This window comes from Perognathus longimembris, chromosome 15 (genome assembly GCF_023159225.1).
Source record: "Perognathus longimembris pacificus isolate PPM17 chromosome 15, ASM2315922v1, whole genome shotgun sequence".
In the NCBI taxonomy this organism is placed as follows: Eukaryota; Metazoa; Chordata; class Mammalia; order Rodentia; family Heteromyidae; genus Perognathus; species Perognathus longimembris.
This window is the reverse complement of record NC_063175.1, coordinates 7225451-7247674: the sequence shown is the minus strand read 5'-3', so window position 1 is coordinate 7247674 and position 22224 is coordinate 7225451.

The window sequence follows — 22224 nt, the reverse complement described above, 5'->3', positions numbered from 1 at the left end:
AATCTAGACCAAATGTAAGAAGATAGCTATTCTCTAAAAAGTCCCTATGTAGTCATAGCACTCATGGCAGGTGGATCTTCTAATGTTATCTCCATATACTAGATGATATAATTATTAGAGCTCTGTCCAAACCTTACTTGTAGGAATAGCAGAGTACAAAGGCTACCTGCTAGAGAGTCCCTGTCCCCTCAGGTCCCCTCCAGAAACAGGTCTCTGTACTCTTGGGAATCAGGGCTCCTGGTGACTTCCTGTTCTGTGTATGAGCAGGACAGCAGGCCTGCTTTCTGCCCAGGGGTCGTCTGGGGAGACAGGTCACACTGTACCCTTTCCTTCCTTCCGCTCCTGCATCCTGGACTACAGGAAGCTGTCTATGCACCATCCCTTGTGTTACCAGAACAGCCTGTCTAGGCTTTCCTAATGGACAGGAAATGCCTGGCAGGCTTTTTCCTGCCTGGAAGTGGGGTTACACCCTGCAAAGACAGCATGGAGACAGGGACCACCTGCCCATTCTCAATCTATAGAGGTGTCCAGCTGCTGAACCATGTACACAGAGAGAAAAGGAAACAAGCTGATTTGTGAAGATTTTATCAGAGCCCTTGGGCAATCATTTCTTCTGTTCAAATCACCCAGAAGTTCTAGAAAAAAAAAGTTCTCTGCAAACTTTCTGGAAGTGGAAAGTTTGAAGAGATCTGCTGGCTCACTCTGAGCGTGTGAAATGACACTTCGCTGTTTGAATCACAGTCAGTTCAAAGGCACAGACACCAGCTCATGGAGTGACATCTACTTTCCATGTGGGGGTTCATTAAAGGAAGAGAGTGTCTGCCTTTGTGTCCCTCTCTCTGCCCAGAGGCTTTGAACTAACATTTTATATTAGCTCTTGTGCTTTTGCATGAGACAACTGTTTTTCTCAGAACCCAGTTTGGAGGTTAGTTAGATTGTCCAAAACTCAGGGTGGAAATTGTGGTTCTCTATCAGGTACCCAGAGAATCTTATTTCCTTTTTATTTCATTTTCTTTAAAACAAATCCTTTGAAGTCCATAGGTATGTTCCTTAAAGCTCAGCTTGACTAATACTATTAAGAAAAGTTATGCTAACAATGTCAGGAATATTTCACTTTAAATTATTGTAACAATGTGTTCCCAGTCCTGTGATCTGTAATAAGGCTGGATTTTTAGTAGAATATGAAGGGGGAAAAGTTTCCATGCTAACATCAAAGAAAAGAACTTCTTTATTTTCTCTTCTTCTTTGATTTTTTTTTAAGTTTCCAAATGTTATAGTTTAAAATAAGGAATTCTAGACAGGCATTACCATCAAGAGGAGACAAGCCACCGCAGAAAATATTCCAACATATCCCAGGGTTTTTCAAGCTGTCACTTACTGGATGTGTGTGTGTGTGTGTGTGTGTGTGTGTGTGTGTGTGTGTGTGTGTGTGTGCTGATACTGGGGCTTGAACTTAGAGCTTCGCTCTCTTCCTTAGTTTTTTCACTAAAAACTGACACTCTACCAATTGCACCACAGCTCAAATGTTAATTGGCAAGGAAAGTTGCAGGGCTTTGAACCTCAATCCTCAGATCTCAGCCTCCTGAGTAGCTAGGATTACAGATGTAGGCTGCCAGCCACTGGTTCACTTACTTAATTCTTGTTATCAGCAAAGCATTTTGTTACAACATTAAAACTCTGAAAGATATATGTGGTTATTATTCCCATCTTCAATGAGGAAACTGAGGCGTAAAGCTAGAATGATAGATATTATCAAGATAATGTGATGTAGGAAAAGCTACAGAGTTACTAAGCAACAAAAGATTGAAAGTCCTGATATCACTCATATTTTTCTTTTCTTTTTTTGCCAGTCCTGGGACTTCCACTCAGGGCCTGAGCACTATCCCTGGCTTTTTTTTTTTTTTTTTTTTTAGCTTCTTGTGCTCAAGGCTAGCACCCTACCACTTGAGCCACAGCCCCACGTGTGGCTTTTTCTGTTTATGTGGTGCTGGGGAATCGAACCCAGGCTTCATGCATACTAGGCAAGCACTCTGCTGCTAAGCCACATTCCTAGCACCTCACCCATATTTTTCTTCAGGATAAATCTTATAGCACAGCAGGATAAAGATGGGTAATACTAACTATTCCAAATCCAAGTACTGTTCTCTGGGGGTGGAGGCAGTAAGACATCCAGAAGAGATTGAAGATTTAATCATAAGAAGTAGACTCTGGGTTTAAATCATGTCTTTTATCATCTACATCCATATTAAGGAATCTAATTTCATGTCTTAAAAACCTTCATTAAATCTCCAGCATTCTTTTTCCTAACCAATAGACTTAACTAGACATATATTTGAGACAGAAACTCTTCATGTAGCCCAAATTGACCTTGAACTCACAATTCTCCTGTCTCAGACTCCTGAGTGGTGGGATTATAGGCATGTACTACAATGCCCAGCTTATTATATGCATTAAAACAAAACAAAAACAACCAGAGTCAAAACTAATGCTCTTGACCTGCCAGTTTTTCATTTGTTCCAATAGCTCTGTTGCTGTCAGTGAGAACTGTGATCACAAAGGAATCCCTTCCCTCCTGGCTTTCCCCTTAGATGAAAGGAACTAACAAGACACACCTCAACGACCTATATAAGAATCACGAAGATGAAGTGAGACACTTTCATGTGGTTGAAGTATCCTTTTTCTGAAATATTTTTGGACCAGAAGTGTCCAAAATTTGAATTTTTAAAATTTTAGAAAATTTACTTATATCTTAGCACCTGAGTATCACTATTCTGAAAATCCAAAATCTGAACCATTCCTAAGTCTAAAATATTTTGAATATTGTCTGCACACAAAATGTTTCATATTTTAGACTGTTTCAGATTTCATATTTTTGACAGGGATGCACAACTTGCACTATGATAGACAAAAAAACCATCTCTTATACAGTGTCATAAGCCTAGGTTTCATTCCTTTCTTACAGGAAAAGATATTGAGAATACAAAGGTCAAATGGTTTATCAAGTCTTCAGGTTAAAAGATAGCAAGTTAAACCCACACTTTTATCTTTGTCTTTGACTTTGGATTTAGGGTTATAGGAGTTGTGGTGGAGAGAATGTAAGATGAAAAGAGAATTATGGGAATTGCAGTGCAGGAAAAAAAACTCAGGATGATAGACAACCAACTATGGGAATTGTAGTGCAGGAAATAATCCAGGATGATAGCTTGATAGAAGACTCAGAAAAATTCAAACCCATGAGAGGTGGCCAAGTAAATGATACCAATGGGATACTTATTATGTTTAGCCATACTGAAAAGAGAGTTAGCTATCTGTGGATAGAGTTTGAAATAAGTTGATTGGAAAACAAAGCCAGCCAAACTCAAGACAGTTATTAACTCCAAAACTTGTGAAGTAAAAGAAAAGTGCGCATGATGGATTTGTCTCAGCTGTGACAGCATTTAGTTGTCATAGTAATATTGATACTTCAGGGCAGAAAGACAGTGGTTTGTATTGTAGAGGAGGGTTGGTGGAAGTAGGGGTAGAGGGATGAAATATGGTTGTGGATAATAAAGCCTTAATCAACAGTATACACATGGCAACTTAAAAGATGAAAGTCAATACAAAAATACACAGTCACCAGAGTGATTGGAAATGGCTACTCCTTAGAATTGGGAAGGCATCTGAGTATGTGCATTTGTGTTTTGTGTGCTTTGTTCATTCACAGAATTTGCCCATGTATAAGCTAACACAACTATAAACTAAATTGCTTTTCTCTTTTTTTTCTTTTCAATGGTACAAGGAATTTTGAACATAAGACTCTTGTTTGCTAAGCAGGTGCCTCTAACATTAAGCCATACTCTGAGCCATTTTTATTTAGCTTTTTAAAAATAGAGTCTCAGGCTGGGGATATAGCCTAGCGGCAAGAGTGCCTGCCTCGGATACACGAGGCCCTAGGTTTGATTCCCCAGCACCACATATACAGAAAACGGCCAGAAGCGGCGCTGTGGCTCAAGTGGCAGAGTGCTAGCCTTGAGCGGGAAGAAGCCAGGGACGGTGCTCAGGCCCTGAGTCCAAGGCCCAGGACTGGCCAAAAAATAAAAAAATAAAAAATAAAAATAAAAATAGAGTCTCAATAAAAAAACATAGAGTCTCATTTTTGCCTCTGACTGACCTCAAACCACAATCCTCTTCTTTATTCCGCTCATGTAGCTGGTATTAGAGGCTCACATACCATATCAAGCTTATTTGTTGAGATAAGGTATCACAAGTGTTTATATTTCTTTCCTCGGTTGGCCTCAAAGCATGACCCTACCAATCTTCGATTCCCAAGCTGGAATTACAAACGTGATCCTCCACACCATCTTAAACTAAAATTTTTAAAAACTCAACTAGATTTGCCAAATTGTATTTTAGCCACAAGGAACAAAATTATTGTTTCTCAGTTTTAATATTTCCTTGTTTGTTCAATTATATAATACACACATCTTCAAACTAATAAATATACAAAGAATGAATGCCAGAAATGACATAAAAATATGTCTGAACTTCAGTAGCAGCCAGCCTAGAAAATCAAGCCACCATGTATAGTAAGTAACTACCATATGAAACTAGCCAGCTGTTAAGTAGGACTTGGAGACTGGATTCCTATCTTCAACAACCAACCAATCCAAGAAATATAACAAAATCCCCTATAAATTTCAGACCCCCATAACATTTGATGGGCAAGTGACAAGTGCCTTAATTTGTGGTCTTTACTTCCAATTTGGGGCCAATGAGAGAAAATCAAATATACTCCTGTAAGCAATCACATAGGGCACTCTGTTTCTTGTTTGCTTACTTACAGCTTCCTTGTGTCAAAAGCCACCAATCAGAAGACACCTGGTACCATCCACCCTTTTCCTAATACAAAACCTTCTCCTTTCTCTGACTGTCTTTGAGTCTCAGTCAAACAGAAATGATAGTTAACCCTCCCCACCCCCCATCATCCACAAACAAGCTCTGAATAAATACCCTTTTTTTTATATATGCTCTTCATCTATGCTCACACATTATTTTGAGGCATTGAAAAGTTTCAAAGGTTGGGAACAAGTTTAACTGTTAAGAATTAATGCCTGTTGATCATTGGTGGTTCATGCCTGTAATACTACCTAGAGAATTAAGATTCAAAGCCAGCCAGATCGGGAAAATCCTCAAGACCCCATCTTATTAACCAGCAAAATAGTAGGCTGGAGATATGGCTCAAGTAGTAGAGTACCACAGAAAACAAAGCCAGAACTTGAGGCCCTATATTCAAGCCCCAGTACTAGTACAAAAACAAAAATGAAGAAGAGAAAGAGAAAGAAAAAGGGGGAGAGGGAGAGGGAGGAGAAGGAGGAAGAAAGAAGGAGAAGAAGAGAAAGACTTATTGTGTACTAAATCAAGCTCAAGAAGACGGAAGTTCTTTTTTTTTGGAGGGGGGGAGGTTTTTTTTTTTTTTTTTGCCATCCCTGGAGCTTGCCTCAGGGCCTGAGCACTGTCCCTGGCTTCTTTTTGCTCAAGGCTAGCACTCCACCACTTGAGCCACAGTGCCACATCTGGCCATTTTCTATAAATGTGGTGCTGGGGAATCGAACCCAGGGCTTCATGTATACAAGGCAAGCACTCTTGCCACTAGGCCATATTCCCAGCCCAAGACGGAAGTTCTTGAGGGTTGGGATCTTGGCAGAGCTCTTGACAAGAACATACAAGACTCTGGGCTTGAATTCTAGCACAACAAGAAGGAAAAAAATGGTATTCATTTATTCACATATTTTTCTTTGTTTGCAGATGCAAAGTGGTACAGTGGATGTTACTGAAGACAAAGATATATTAAATAATTTGAGTATTTTACTTAATTGGATTTAATAATTTGACAGTTTCTTAAATTCATACAAAGTGATTTCAATTTAGATAACTCAATTAAAGCTGTATTCATACTTTTAAGAAAGTGAAAATATTAAAATGAGTTGCCATAAAGCAAGAACAAGTTTTTCTTTTATTCATTTTTATTTTACATTGTCTCTCAAATTGTGCATTTTAAATTTCCTTAACATATTTTAGTATATGCCTCAAATATGCTTCCTGTCTTGAAACTACGGCAAATAAAATGTTAAAAATGTTAAAAAGTAATTTCATTACTCACATTTTCATCTTTAAAACTGAGTTGCAGATGTCCTGGGATGGGGCACACATATGATTATAGCAATTATTCTATTGAAAATAACAGTGATTTTTTATAATGATGTAAATCTGAGAAAGCAAAAGAAAGTGTGGTTGGAAAAACAGATGTGTTCAATAAAAAACTACTGTGTGCACGTGGTGAACTAGTTAGCAAGACCCAAATAATGCAATCAGCAGGAATCTGCCTGGTCTGTGGAGTTGTCAAAGCCATGTGGGATGTTTGAATAATAGCTGTAAATTTGTTGTGGACACGAGGCTATTAAGCCTGTCTCTTGATGCATTCAATCTGGTCATAAAAACTATTATTAAATAACTGATTTTATAGCAACTCTAAAATTCTTTGGCCAAAGTATAAATTAAACTTTATGATGGGTACAAATGTATGTCTTAAAATGTATAATACTAATTTTGGTTCCTTTCCTATTTTAAAATAACCACTCAGATGAAAAGAACAGTGATTACCAAAATAAGAGCAAATTAATATGGCTGCCAAGAAGTCTTCTCAAAAGTGTGAGGCATTAAATATGACTTGACTTGTAAACACAGAAACCCAGTTATCAGGGGTCGTGTCCCTAGCTGATGGTTCAAAAAGTCCCATTAGTGATAATAAAGGTGACATGTGAAATCCAGAAAGGAAGAGGCACAACTTATGGACCTGACTCTCTAGATACCATACAGATAGATGCCTGGAGGGTTAACCTGGAGAGGTGACAACTTGACCAACTAGTTCAGGTCCACTTCTAGCTTGTGGGGTGTGTGTGTGTGTGTGTGTGTGTGTGTGTGTGTGTGTGTGTGTGTGTGTGTGTGTGTGTGTGTGTGTGTGTCCTGAGGCTTGAACTCAGGGCCCAAGACTGCACTACTGTTTCAGCACTTGAGTCCCAGCTCCAGTAAGGAAACCAAGTCATGAGGTTATCAAGATACAGAAAGGGCAGAAAGCGAATTCATCAGACCAACAGGCTTTATTTGGGAGTGAAATCTAGGCAATGGTGCACCCCCTCCCAACTAGGGTCTCTTTAGATATGAGGCAGAAATAATGAAGTCATGGGAGGCAAATGGAAGCTGGGTGAGATGGAGGCGGGGTGGGTGAGCAATGTTATTTTGACTGAGGGGTTTCAGGGTTTCCACAGCCTCCGTATTTATTAGAGGCGGCTGAATCAGATGCAACCTTGGTCTCAGGCTATCCTCCAAGACCACTGGTACATTTGTTCAGGGGTAAGGAAGGGAGATGGGTGACTCAGGTCTGCAGCAAGGATAGTTTTAAGATACGGCTGTCATGGGGGAGATGAGTGAATCTCATGGACTTTACTCTCAGGATGTGGCTGGCTTTGAACCACGATCCTCAGATCTCAGCCTCCTGGGTAGCGAGGATTACAGGTGTGAGCCACCAGTGCTCAGCTTAGCTTTGGTTTCTACTGGCACCTTTTTACTCCCCAGTAAAACTTGTCAGTTGATCATGCAGTGTCTCAGACTTAAGAGTGGAGACAAGCCTTCTTGGGTCTGGGAAAAGGACTGATCCTTCATTCTATCTCCCCTGTCTTACCCCTGTATCAGACTGGTTGTCAGGCTTGGAAAGCGTTTTATCCCAGAAGCTGTTTAGTAATGTCCAATCCCAGGCCCTGCCCTCTGTTTATTGAGCCCTTGAGACTAGGTGGGCTCTGGGAAGTAGCAGTGCTCTGCAATATCTAACTTGGGCTCAGCTGCAAGTTGAAGGATGGACTAGTTTTAAGAATCACTTCATCAGACATTACATAAAGATAGGATGTAATCCAAGAAATATGTTTTCATTTTGTAAATTTAAACTTTATGGTAAAGGTGATGTACAAAGGGATTATAGTTACATAAGTTAGGTAATGAGTACATTTCTTTTTGAACAATGCTGCCCCCTCCCTCCTTTTCTCCCACTGTTTCCCCTCCTGACCCTTCATCCCTACCCCAAAGTTATAAAGTTTATTTCCAACATAATGTGTACTGAGTATCACTGTTGAATTGATTCACCCTTTGTCCCACCATTTCCGTGTTTCTCTTCCCCAAATCAGATAAATTTACATACAAGGCAAAGGGTACAGAAATAAAAAACAGTGACAAAAGGGAATAAACCAAAGGAAAAAAGAAACAACTGAAAACAGTACAATGAAAAAAAACCCTCTCATTTCTATTTCTTGGAGCTAAGAAATATGATATTAGGTAATTTTGTGATTGTGTGAACTTTGTTGTGTACTTGCCCAAGCTAAAATGGGTATGATGTCATTAAGTGATATGACAGGGCTGGGAATGTGGCTTAGTAGAGTGTCTGCCTACCATTCATGAAGCCTGAGTTCGATTCCTCAGTACCACACAACAGAAAAGGCCAGAAGTGGCACTGTGGCTCAAGTGGTAGAGTGCTAATCTTGAGCAAAAAGCAGCCAAGGACAGTGCTGGCCCTAAGTTCAAGACCCAGGAGTAGCAAAATAAATAAATAAATAAATAACTTATATTAAATGTACACAGGGTTTCCTTGCAATATGTATTTACACATGCATATAATGTGCTTGAATAAAATTGACCCCCTCTTGTTCTTATTCACCCTCCTTTTCCTTTCAAGTTTTCCTTTCCCTCCCTTTTTTTTCTTTAGTGGGCTATATTATTATTCTATTTTCATAATGCAAATAAAGTACTTAGATCATATCCACTCTCCTAGCACTCTTTCCCTTTGCTCTCCTTAATCCTGCTGGCTTCCCACAAGAAATCATGTGTTACTTTTTTTTTTTTTTAGGTCTAGAGCGTGTGTGTGAAAGAAAATACGGGGTCACTGTCATAAACGTGACCCTGTGATGAGCAAAATGTTGTTAAGCAGACCGACCAAGATTTACACGCATACACACATACACACATGTAAAAAAATGAAGATCATAAAATGAGTTAAAAGCTGTTTTATAAATAATACAATTTATGTTTCTATTGCAACCTTTTTGGGAAGTCTAATGGAGGGTAAATTAGCTCCACTACGGTGCCTTTGTTTCTGAGATGGGGCCTGGGACTTACCATGGCTTCAATCTTTGAAAACACATTTCTGTCTCATGTACAAATGCTTCGTTTTCAACCCAGGCACCTGTTCTTCCAGGACCTGCCCATTCATCAGCTAGTCCTCCTTCCTTCAGCACACTGTTGGCCTGGTTCTCACAGCAAGCAGGGGAGGGGAGGGAGACAGCTGTCTTTCCCTGGGGCTGGCCTCCACTGGCCAGCCAGACCCAGGTAACTCAGTTTGCAACTTCATACCTTCATCTCTTATTGATCCAATACCATTTTAAAATCCCTCCTAAGCCACAGTATTCCCGCTATAGGTTTGCAAAGTTGAGTGTTAACCCAGCATAGACATGGTTGGAAGGCTGGTCTTCATAGATTCCCTTCAAGATCCAAGTTGTCAGGTTGGTTCTGGATTCTATCCATCCATACATTTCTGTTTCTCAGATCATGTTTTTGGTAAACAGTTACTTCTGGCTTCACTGAAGTTGATGAATAAGCTTATGAAGTGCAAGAGAGCTATGGGACCAGTCTCTTGACACCCTCCTCTGGATATTCTTTGGTTGTCACCCTCCTTAGGCCAGTTTTCTTTCTTTCTTTTTTTTTTTTTTTTTTTTTTTTGGCCAGTCCTGGGCCTTGGACTCAGGGCCTGAGCACTGTCCCTGGCTTCCTTATGCTCAAGGCTAGCACTCTGCCACTTGAGCCACAGCCCCACTTCTGGCCATTTTCTGTCTATGTGGTGCTGGGGAATCGAACCTAGGGCCTCATGTATACGAGGCAAGCACTCTAGCCACTAGGCCATATCCCCAGCCCCTCTTAGGCCAGTTTTCATCTGGCCACAAAGTCTACTGGTTCAGCTCAGGTTACCCACCTTATTAATAAAATCTCTCTAAGAAGTGTTCAAAGAGCTGCCTTCTGAGACTGATTGAACCTTACATTGTTTTAGATTACCCCAAATCTCTGCTTCTGGAGCCTAGGTTTTGATTTTATATGTTCTGAATATTTTATATAAATTTTTTCTGTGCAAAGATGTCGTCCCTAATTTAAAACCAATCTGTTTTTTCTTTCTTTCCTTCCTTCCTTCCTTCCTTCCTTCCTTCCTTCCTTCCTTCCTTTCTTGAGGCTAACTTTACCACTGTGAAATTTCTTAGAATTTTTTTTCTCCCACCAACATACACTGTCTCTTTTCATGACAAGATTCTGGCTGTTCCAGAGGCCGCCAGCGCTGAGAGTAATTCACTGAGGTACCACATTTCAATTGCTTTGCCACATTTCAATTAGGAGACCTCTGAGGTGAGAAAGAAAAAAATCGAGTGGGAGCCAGGTGATGCAAAAGGAAACACAGCATGAAAGGCCAGGTTAAGAATCCTCTCCAAGTAATGGAAAAGAATTCGCAGGAACAACTTGACTCTACATTTAATTCAAAGTAAACGATCATAAAATATGTATGTGAATATTCCAGACCTTTGGGTTTCAGTTAAAAAAGTTCTCAGTCCTTAGACCCAATAGGAGATGTTTTTCCAGAAATCAAATTGTAATCACAGAGAAGTGTTTTATACTGCTCTTTCTTTTAGCAAAAATGGAAAAACTGGCTAAAGGAAGTTGGGAGTTTACTGTCTAAAACTCAGAAAAGGGCTCCACTTCAGGCCTGGCTGTCATAACATGATGTTATTGGCCTGGGTCGTGATGTGATAGACCCCTGTTTCTCTCTGCTATTCTCATCCACTTTCTCCTGCTCACCCCATTTTCAGGGAAGCTTACACACTTAGAGCTCAATCACAGAATAAGACGTCTTTTCTCACTTAATTCTGTCCCAGTGTAGTAAGTTGGAACAGTGGTTATCTGAAGACCCTGGAGCCAGCAAATGACATTTTCTTCACATCTGTGCAGGTGTGACAGACTTTCCCTGGGGTTTGCAGATCTCCCCACATCATACTAAGAGATGGGCTGAGAAAAGTCTCACGAGGAGGAACAGGAGGGCATGTGACTATTGTGGCCATAGGAGGAATGCTGCCACAAATCCACAAAGGCCACTGGACACCAGGGTCAGATTTCAGACTTCTGGTCTGGAGATATATGAGAGCAGAAATTTCAGTCCTTTTGTGTCACCAGGTTTATGGTGATATGTTATACAAGCAGAGGATATTACTATGTCATATAATGTAGATTACACTAATTTGTCCAAGTCTAAAATAACACGACTACCTCTGAACCAATCCCTGCCACCTGACAAGATGAGCCTGAGCCACATAGTGGAAGGAGGAAAAGGAGGAGAAGGAAAATAAGGAGGAGGAAGAGATGGAAGAAGAGGAGCAAAAGGAGGAATTTCTTATCGAAAAGCACAACAGGAAGTAAATGCTGCTGGAATGAAGGGGAAAAACACCAGACACCCATTTCATATTTATAAGAAAGAAAGGAGAGCGTAAGTATAGCTCAGTGGTAGTATATGTGAGGCTTGTGTTCAATTCTTGTAACAACCACCAGAAGAAAAGGAAAAATGGAAACAGAAAGAAGTGAGATACAATATTAATATTTACATATTCATAAATGCATGTAATATTATACCATTAGTGTAACCCCAGATTTTTATGTTGATGATTCTTAAGCATATGATCAAAATACACAGGGTTAAATAGTCACCACTGTGAAAGAGCAGATTTGTTTTTCTTGAGGTCACTGGACCTTTACAAGCTCTGACATGCCCTTTGGAAAAGTACTATACAGTAGTCCCATCTTCTTTGACGTTTCATTTCCTATAGTTTCAAGTATTTATGGTGCAAAAATGTAAATTGGAAAACCTCATAAATAGCAAATTTATGTTTTACAGTGGGTGCCATTCAGAGTAGCACTGTGAAATCTTGTCTCTGTGGATTTGTATTATCTAGAATGTCCAGAGTATTCACCCTGTGTATCCTGCTCTCTGTGAGTCACTTAGTAACTGCATCATTATCAGATCTACTGTCATGTTACCACAGGGCTTGTTTTCAAGTAATCACTATTTCATCATTAACAATGACCCCAAAGCTAGACGTCAATGGCCTACAACTGTAATCCTAGTTGTTTGGGAAGTTGAGATCTGACAATCATGGTTTGAAGCCAGCTGAAGCTGAAAAGCCCATGAGACTCTTATCTACAAGTAACCAGCACACACACACACACACACACACACACACACACACACACACGTTCTGATGCTGGTAATTTGGATATGTCAAAAAGAAACTGTACATTGTATCCCTTACGTGAAAAGTGGAACCCCTCTACTTAATAACAGAGGAAAATCATTGAGCTTGCCAGGATGAATCTTCTGTCCTTGAAATTGGGGAGAAAGAAAAAGAAATTCATGCCAATTTTGCTGTCACAAATGTATCAGCTGTAAATAAGAAGGGTCACTATATTAAGATGGCAATATCATTCCAAATAAAAGTAAACTATGGTATTAGGAAAAGAAAATATTTGGTCTTTATTCTTTAATTATCATAATATTATTTCCAATTATGTCTATGAAAAATTATATGAGCAACACTTGCTGCAGTAAGAGTAGGGCCAGTGTGTAGCGAGTGAAATCTACACGATTTCTGTATCTATTCCAGGTGTTCTCTGAAGAGTGTTCAAGGATGATTCTTTCTCCATGAATTCTTTGGCTTTGGGTAAGCTACCTACACTTTCCACGTCACTTTATTTATACATTATATAAAGTTGAATCTTTTTTCAGTATTTTGTTTGTGCTGGTGCTGAGGCTTGAACTCGGGCCCTCATGCTCTTGCTTGGCACTTGTTATTGTTCTTCATTGCTGGCACTCTGTCACTTGAGCCACATCTCCATTTCTGGCTATTTGCTGGTTAATCGAGGATAAGGTTCTTTTGGACTTTTCTGCCTAGGTTGGCTTTCAACCACAATCTTCAAAATGTAGCCTCCTGAATAGGACCTAAACCACTAACCACCAGCAACTGGCTTAATTTACCATAACGTTAAAGTATTATCTAAAATACATGTAAGTTTTTAGTAGGATGCACAGCACAAAGATGCTATGAATCCATTGTATTATGAATCCACAATACAACAAATGCAGGTGAGCTCATTAGTCCCTCATCTGTCTTCCTATTCCTATGACACTGAGGCTGGCATAGTAATGTGTTCCTGCTTCAAAAGATCTATTTGTGATTCCTGTTTGGCTCACATGTTCATTTTTGGAGTAGCCTGATGTAAAGTGTTAGCATTCTGAACCCCTTTCCAAACCTTCATAAAATTTAAAATAAGATCCATGTCAATGCTGTCTCATTCCGGGCTAGACTGCTTATGTAGTCTCAAACTACTGTGGATGCTAATAAGACTTCTTTGATATGATTGAACAGCAAAGCCTCCCTCTCTAATCTGAGATGGCTCATTTGCTTTTGTTGTGAAACTGTCAGATTTTATTTTGAAGGTTCAGACTAAGCGGAGCTATTAGTTTTCCACTTAGCTTTCTCATTATTTACTATCAAAAACTCTTGTGGATAAATCAGGCATAATTTTCTTCTATAGGCATTTTGCTGAAGGAATGTGGCGAGTGGCATTGTTTGATCTACAGGGAAGGGTGGTCTCCGGTTAAGAGCACATTAGCTTGGCCTCTCTAGCAACTCTGTGATGAATGGAGCCGTTTCTGGACTGATCTGCAATGCCACAGCATCTCTGGGACCTCCAGGGATGCTTGTAAATCAATGCCATAGTAGGAAGGCTTTGGGAGCTCCCATCATTCTATCCTTGCCCAGAAAATCTTAGAACTCGTAAGCATTTCACTGCCAGCCTTTATTTAATGGTTTTAGCCCTCTATTCAGATTAGTTATCATTTCAAACATTAAAAACCACATCTAAAATACACTTTATCCAGACTTCAGGGACTTAAGGAAATTCAGAGATGAACTACAGAGAGATCACTTTTATAGGTGTAATTTAAATATTTGCTCAAATTTAAATAAAAGAAGCTTACCATTTAATGAGGAATTCTATCCACAATGTATCTGTAATTTATTCCTTCTTCAGTCCAAAATCTTACCTGTCCTACATGAATAACTGTTTTCTGATAGTCACATGGAATATGTCAAAATCCCAAATCTGAAAAATGATGAGATTATGAACAACTTCACATTTCTTTATTTGTCTAGGCAAAATTCTTAAAAATTCTATACTTAAATATAACATTCATAATATGTAATATTCAGATTTGTAAGTTTTTTTTGCCAGTCCTGGGGCATGGACTCAGGGCCTGAGCACTGTCCCTGGCTTCCTTTTTGCTGAAGGCTAGCTAGCACTCTACCACTTAAGCCACAGCACCACTTCTGGCTTTTTCTGTTTATGTGGTGCTGAGGAATCAAACCCAGGGCTTCATACATGCAAGGCAAGCACTCTACCGCTAAGCCATATCCCCAGCCCCCAGATTTGTATTTTATAAAAGAATATTTTAAACTATAACCAAGAATATGTATCACAGTATTAGTTTTCAGTAGGTTAAATCTGCATAGGTCTAATCACAGAAACTATTCAAGTTTTATATCCTTACAGTAAGATATACTAACCTCTTACTTATACACATTTACATTTATTTGGGGATGGAGAAATACCAGTTTAAATTTTATACCAGTTTCCTCCATTAATTTTTTTTTCATTATTTTGTCAGAAAGCAAATTCTTCTTATTCACTTCTGATCCTCACCAAAAACTGTTGCAGTTTAATATCCAGATAGAAAGCTTTTGTAATTAGAAGAATGGTGTTAATTAAAAGACGACCACTTTACATTTACACCTGGCTCTTCTGAAAGTCAGGCATTGCTCTAATGACCAATGAGACTTAGGTGAAATGTTCTTTTATTAAATACTTTGGAATTGTACTGAGAAGGAACATTTAGAATATAGTTGAAGCATTTAGAATGCACAAATGGTTGTAAATCTGAGAGGTCAAATATTCACAAGCATTTATCTTGAGATCTGGAGAATAAAAATATAATCTAGCTATATGTTACATATACACCTAGAAAATATGTATATATAATATATATGTGTATACATACACATACACTGTATGTGCCAGTAGCAGGACTTGAACACAGGGCTTAGACCTCTTTCTTAGCTTTCTTGCTCAAGGCTGGTGCTCTATCACTTGAACCATACTTCTACTTCCAACTTTATGCTAGTTAATTGAAGATAAGAGTATCTCTGATTTGTCTGCCTGGGCTGACTTCAATCTCATATCTCAGCCTCCTGAGTAGCTAGGATTATAGGTATGAGCCACTAGGACCCAGCTTCTAGTAATACTTAGAAGGCAAAACTCCTTTAGGATAAAAACAACACTGTGTCAGGCCCCGTGAGTAGTTGTAAAATACTGGATTTCAAGATTTAGCACAGCACTTCCAGTAGTTAAGCCCATTTTCACCAAAAAGTAATATGCCCACATTTTAAACAGTCATGACTAGGAAAATATTGTCTTCGTGGAGGGGTTTCCTCAGGTTGTTGTGCTCCTATCTAGCTGGGCAGAGGAATGCCAGCTTCCATAATAGAAAGGCATTGTCTTTCCTCTAAGACCATAACTAGACCTTGACAGAAAAGATTGGCCAATTGTAAGGCATCAGTAAGAATGGGTTGCCAGTAAAGTTAGCAGGTAATGTGAAATTTATCACTTGAATAGACCAACATGATTGATGTTCATACTCTAGCTCCTTGAGTCTTTGAACACCCTGCATACCCAGTGAGTAGAAGAACAACAACAAAATCACTAAGCCCAGTAAAGATTTATACTTAGCACAAGGTTTATTTTCTATTTCACATGAAATAGAAAAGTATTTTAAGTATTCTGATGGCAAACTAATGAGTATAAATTTAACTCTATAATAAGTAGTTAAAATATTTTCCACATTTTATCCTAAGACAGATATCAATATTTATTCCACTATTTTCCTAGAATAATATGCATAAAGAAAGATCACAGTTAAGAACATCACACATTGTATTCTTGCCTTTTTCTCTTGTCCCCACCCAAGAAAATATAAATAGTGATCAGAGTAACTAAAGCCAGGATTAATTGTTCACACAATGAGGGTCAGGGCCCATATATCAGAAATAGAGTGCAGTTAATCTTTGTAGTTTCATCAGTGTGATCTCTAAGCAAATGAGCCCCTTAGGAAAGGATCTAAGTAATTCATTCTCTGTGATCTTTTTAATCAAATCTAAAAGACCTACCTTGAAGAGAATGGTATGGAATTTTCAACCCACTCTGGCTTCTTTGTGCATTGTTCTTGTGCCCTCCCACCCCAACTCATAATGGATTTCTTTCCACCCCATCATTGCTTCAAACCAGTAGACCTTGTTTGGGTTACAGGAGTTCATTGCAACATGAAGACAAATCTCCAGGTGTGGTCTTGGTGCCACAGAGAGGCTTCTATTCACTTTGACTATTAAGAGAAATTAAACTCAGTCTTCACACCCATGATATCCAAAACAAGAAACAACTTCCATGGCAAGTTATCTTTGGGGATCTTGGGTCATATTCCTTTTATGGAAATAGGGTATTTTATAGGAGAATCTGTTTCTTACTGGGAGCAGAATAGAGACGCTACAGAATCATGACTCCTTAAGAACAGGTACATTTTCAAGGCTTGTTTCATGTTTGGTAACAGGGAAGACTCTGTCAGGGGGAAGTGTGGAGATTTGGGGGAGGGGTACTGGGGCTTGAACTCAAAGCCTTGAGCTTTGCTTAACTTTTTGGCTCAAGGCTGGTGCTCTTCCACCTGAGCCACGCTTCCACTTCTAGATTTTTGCTAGTTAATTGAAGATAAGAGTCTTTGGGCTATCTGCCTGGGATAACTTTCAACTATGGTCCTCAAATAGCTTTCTGAGTAGCTAGGATTATAGACATGACACGTTAGTATCCAGCTAAGAATCTGCTTCTTCATCTATAGTTTTCTTCACACTTCTAGTTTTTCTCAAATACCTACAGCTCTTGAATTTCTCCTTTTCTTATCCATGCAGCTCTGAAGATTTTATACTTTTGGCTTTAATGTTGGACTATTTTTCAGGAATGATTTTGAATGAATCTTAAGTGATCCACTTTTTAAAAAAAATTACATGAGGGGCTGGGGATATGGCCTAGTGGCAAGAGAGCTTGCCTCGTATACATGAGGCCCTGGGTTCAATTCCCCAGCACCACATATACAGAAAACGGCTAGAAGTGGCACTGTGGCTCAAGTGGCAGAGTGCTAGCCTTGAGCAAAAAGGAAGCCAGGGACAGTGCTCAGGCCCTGAGTTCAAGGCCCAGGACTGGCCAAAAAAAAAATTACATGACTTTTTTGGAGAGACAAAACTTAATTTTTGTTAACTCATTCAAACAAACCAAAAAATACCAAATCAGAGGGTATTTCCTCTTACCTTACTGTTGAATGTTGCTATTTTCTAGATATGACAACTTACATTTGAGTCTTTTTAGTTCCTGTTCTATATGCAAATACTGAGTTTTCATACAAAGATGATCATTTTGACAGGAGACGCTTACACAAAAAGTATATATTCAAGATGAAAAGTGATATAAAAGAAGCATTGCCAAGCACTACCCAGCAACAAGAGGAGACGGGAATATGAGTGGAGGGAAATACAAATTGGTGAGGAAACAAAAGGTGACCACACAAGTAGGTCTTGGGTTCAGGATGTTTAAATCACTATTTATCTTTGTGTCAATCTGCTATAGACATATGTCTATACAACACATATGTTCATATGATAGAGTATAAATGAAAAGTTTATGATTTTTCCTCTTCTTAACCTGCACTACAAGAATAAAATGGAAACATTTTCTGTCTTCTCATGACAGAGGAAATCCCATGTCTTGTGGAGGATGACTAGTTTTAGGCTCTGGGTAAAATGGACCACGGCATATTCAGTAAGAGCTCACCAGGAAGGAATGGGTGTTAGGAAAAGCCGTGCTCTGAAGAAAGGGGCTGAGTATGCTTTCCTAGGTGCTGAAACATGTCCAAGAGACCCAGTGTGATGAGAACCTTTTTTCTATGCTCTAACTACTCTTCTGACAGATCACAGAAAAACTACATGATACATATAGAGAGGGTTGGCCACAGACTTGTACTGCTCAGTAGTGTCTTGGAAATTGCAGAGTGTGTTGAGCCTGCCTTTTTATCCTAGGTTTTTGGTAGTTCAATACGTTAGGATCTTACTGGGCCAGCTGGGGTTGATGATCCTGGGCTGGCTGATTCCTACAGAGAGCACATAACTATAGCAAATTCATCTTTCATATGCTAACAAATCAATCCAGAATCCACATCTAAATTAATTGCTTTATTGTGCTGTTTCCCTCTGGGTTACTATGCCTCTGTACTGGTCACCCAAGGACCAGATTATCTGGAACAACCTGGATTCTTTAGAGCCCTGAACTTATTTAAACTAGGCAATCCTAAGCCCTACTGCCGCCTGACCCATTCCTTCCAATGGATATCACAGGAGCCTTTTGTCCATTACTGTCCTCGTTCTCATTGTGGCCTGACCAAACGTGGTCCTTCCCCAGGTGGTCTCAAAGCATGTCACGCTTCCTGCTCTAGGTGACTGTAGGTATAAACTTCTCCCTTTGGGAGAGTCATTTCCGTGTCTCTGTTACCAGACCTGATCAAAACAAATCCTAGATTTCCTTAAAACAGTAATTTAGTGGAGCCCAAGACATGATCTTGTATCTAAAGAACCCCATAGACTCTACTCCCAAGTTACTTGAGCTGATCCAAAACTTTGTCAAAGTAACAGGATGTAAAATAAACCCTCAAAAATCAATGGCTTTTATATATGCTAACAATCCAAAGAGTGAGGCTGAAATCAGGGAAGCAACGCCTTTTGCAATAGCCTCAAAAACCATAAAATACTTAGGAATAACCTTAACCAAAGAAGAAAAATACCTCTATAATGAGAACTTTAAAAACCTGAAAAAGGAAATTAAGGCAGAATTAAGGAAATGGAAAAAAAACCTCCCCTACTCCTGGATTAGGAGGATTAGTATTGTCAAAATGGCAATATTGCCAAAGGCTATCTACAAATTCAATGCAATATCCATCAATACTTCACACTACTCTTTAATGAAATAGAGAAGCAATCCAGAAATTCATATGGAACAATAAAAGACCCCAAATATCATGAAAAATCCTAAGTAGAAAGAACAGTGCTGGAGGAATATCAATACCAAACTTCAAGCTGTATTTCAAAGCTAAAGTAATGAAAAACAGCTTGGTATTGGCACAAGAACAGGCATGAGGACCAATGGAATAGAACAGAAGACCCAGAAGTGAACCCGCAGAACTATGGGTACTTAATCTTTGATAAAGGAGCTAAAAAATTAGGATGGGAGAAAGACAACCTCTTCAACAATTGGTGCCGGCAAAACTGGTTCAACACCTGTAACAAACTAAAACTAGATCTCTATTTATCACCCTGCACCAAAATCAATTCCGAATGTATCAAAGACCTCCAAGTAAAATCAGGTACCCTGAAAATGCTACAAGAAGGAATAGGAGAAACACTTGGGCTCCTCGGCACAGGATGAAACTTCCTTAATAAAGGCCCAGAAACACAACAAATGAAAGAAAGGTTGGACAAATAGGACTGTATCAAACTGCAGAGCTTCTGCAGGGCAAAGGACATAGCTTGCAAGATAAACAGAAAGCCCACAAATTGGGAGAAGATCTTTACCTGCCATACAACTGACAAAGGCTTCATATCTAAAATATACATAAAACTCAAAATTAAATTCTCCAGAGCAAATCCTCAAAGAACCAACGGCCCCCTCAACAACTGGGCTAAAGACCCAAGAAGAGATTTCTCTGAAGAGGAAATGAGAATAGCCAAGAGACACACTGGACATATTAATCTCCCAAATTCCATATATATATTGAATGCTAATTATATGATGCTACCATAGGAGGGAGATGGTTTTTGAAGTTTGTCATGAAGCCCCTTTTCTGTAGCTTTTCTATTATTCAACCTGTCTCTCAGCTTTCTGGAAAAGCCCCATTCATAGGACACTGAGCCCCTAAGGTATAAAAAAAAAACCCACACAAAAAAACCAGGAACAAATTGTTTCTACCAATTGTGGGCAAATAAGAGCCTGACACAAAAGTTAAAAAGAAAATCAGGGGAATAAGATCTTCAAAAGTAGCTTGGCAACGTTTTGTCATATCTCTGGAGATTTGAAGTCCAGGTGTGAAGGCAGGGGCATGTGTATGTCCAGGAAGGATTTTATAGAATTCTGATCTTTTTACCTTTGACCTTGAGACCCTGTACAGTAAAAGGTAAGTGCTGAGGCAGTTTAAACTACACAAGAAATGAAAGTGTTCCCAACACATGCATCAAAATAGCCCCTTGGCAAAGGACAGAAGACTTACTGGTTCGAGCTACTTAAAAGAGTCTCTGAGGAGCAGTAGCTGAGCACTGAACTAATCAAGAAGACTTCAGTGGCTGCTCATTACAAGAAATAAAGATTTTACATAAGTAGTCCAGGGGAGTCACTAAAAAACTAGCAAACCAACAACTCAGCAATAGGGCTAAGTGTGATGACATATACCTATAATCCCAGTTACTTGGGAAAAAGTAAGACCTTATCTCAACAAATGTGGTTGCTGTGATGTGTGCACATCTGTAACTCCAGTTATTCAGGGGGCAGAGATAAGAGATCATGGGCCAAGGCTGGACTAGGCAAAAGCAAGTACTCTTACCTTGGAAAATAAACTAAAAGCAAAAGAAGGAGGGCTATGGCTTAAGTGTTACTTAGCAGGAGTCCCTGTACTGTTGAAACAAACAATAAACAAAACCCTTTCTAATGGCAATAAACTGAGGAGGGAGTGCTAATCCTATTTTCAGAGTTATTGCATTGTGTTATTTAAATTTCCAGTTTTCAGAAAAGATTACAGGACATGGTAATAAACAGGAAGTATACCCACAAAGAAATAGAACTGTCCCTCTGAGGTCCCAGATGTTAGTGTACTAACACTTTAAATTAGTTAAAGCCATGTTTAGAGAACTAAAAGATACAATGTGTTTAAAGAATTTTAAGTATATATCTATTTCTATATAATATATATTAATATACATATAATAATATATAATATACATATACATATACATATGCTATATATGCTACATGATATATAATGTGTAGCAAAAATAACACAATAATATATATGCATATATGTTACATATTGTATGTAGATATTCATATATTATTGATGTATATCCCATACACAAAAATACATACATACATGTATATATGATTATAGCAATTGAGATTATGTAGCCTAAGGGGAGAAAAAAGAATGAACAAAAATAAACAAAGCCTTTGATACCTATGAAATAGTAAGGAATGTACCAACATATGCTCAGTGTGAATTCCCATAGGAGAGAAGAGAGAATGAGGCAGAAAGCTATGCCTGGGTAAATATAAACTGGGAGTTCTTGTCATAAAATTCCTACCCTGCAAGAAATACTAAAGGGAATCATGTAAGAAATAAAAGGGGACTAGACAGTGACCTGAATCTACATGAAGAAATAAAGACACCTGCATAGGTAAACATAAAAGTCTGTATATTTTATTGCTCTTTTCTTCTCTTATGTAATTCAAAAGCAATGTATAGAGCAGTTCTTACAAAACTGTGTTGATGGACTTATAGTAATGTAACAGCATAATTTACATGGCAAATACAACACAAAGAAAGGGAATCAGAATGGAAATTCCTTGGAGCAAATGTTGGCATTCTTTTGAACTTGAGTTAGTATTCAACCAAAGTATGTTGATTTGAGTTAAGCTTCTACTTGTAACACTATAGGCAAATACTAAGAAAATAACTTTAAAAATATGATAAAATGGAATTAAAATAGCACACTAAAAGTATCTGGTGGCAAAAGTAGGTAGTAATGGAAGAATAGAGGGGAAACAATAAGGCAAGAGAGCAAAATAGCAGTTGTCAGTAGTTGTACTGACTGCAAATGGGCTAAGCACTCTAAATAAAAGACAAAGATTGTCAGAATAGATTTTTAA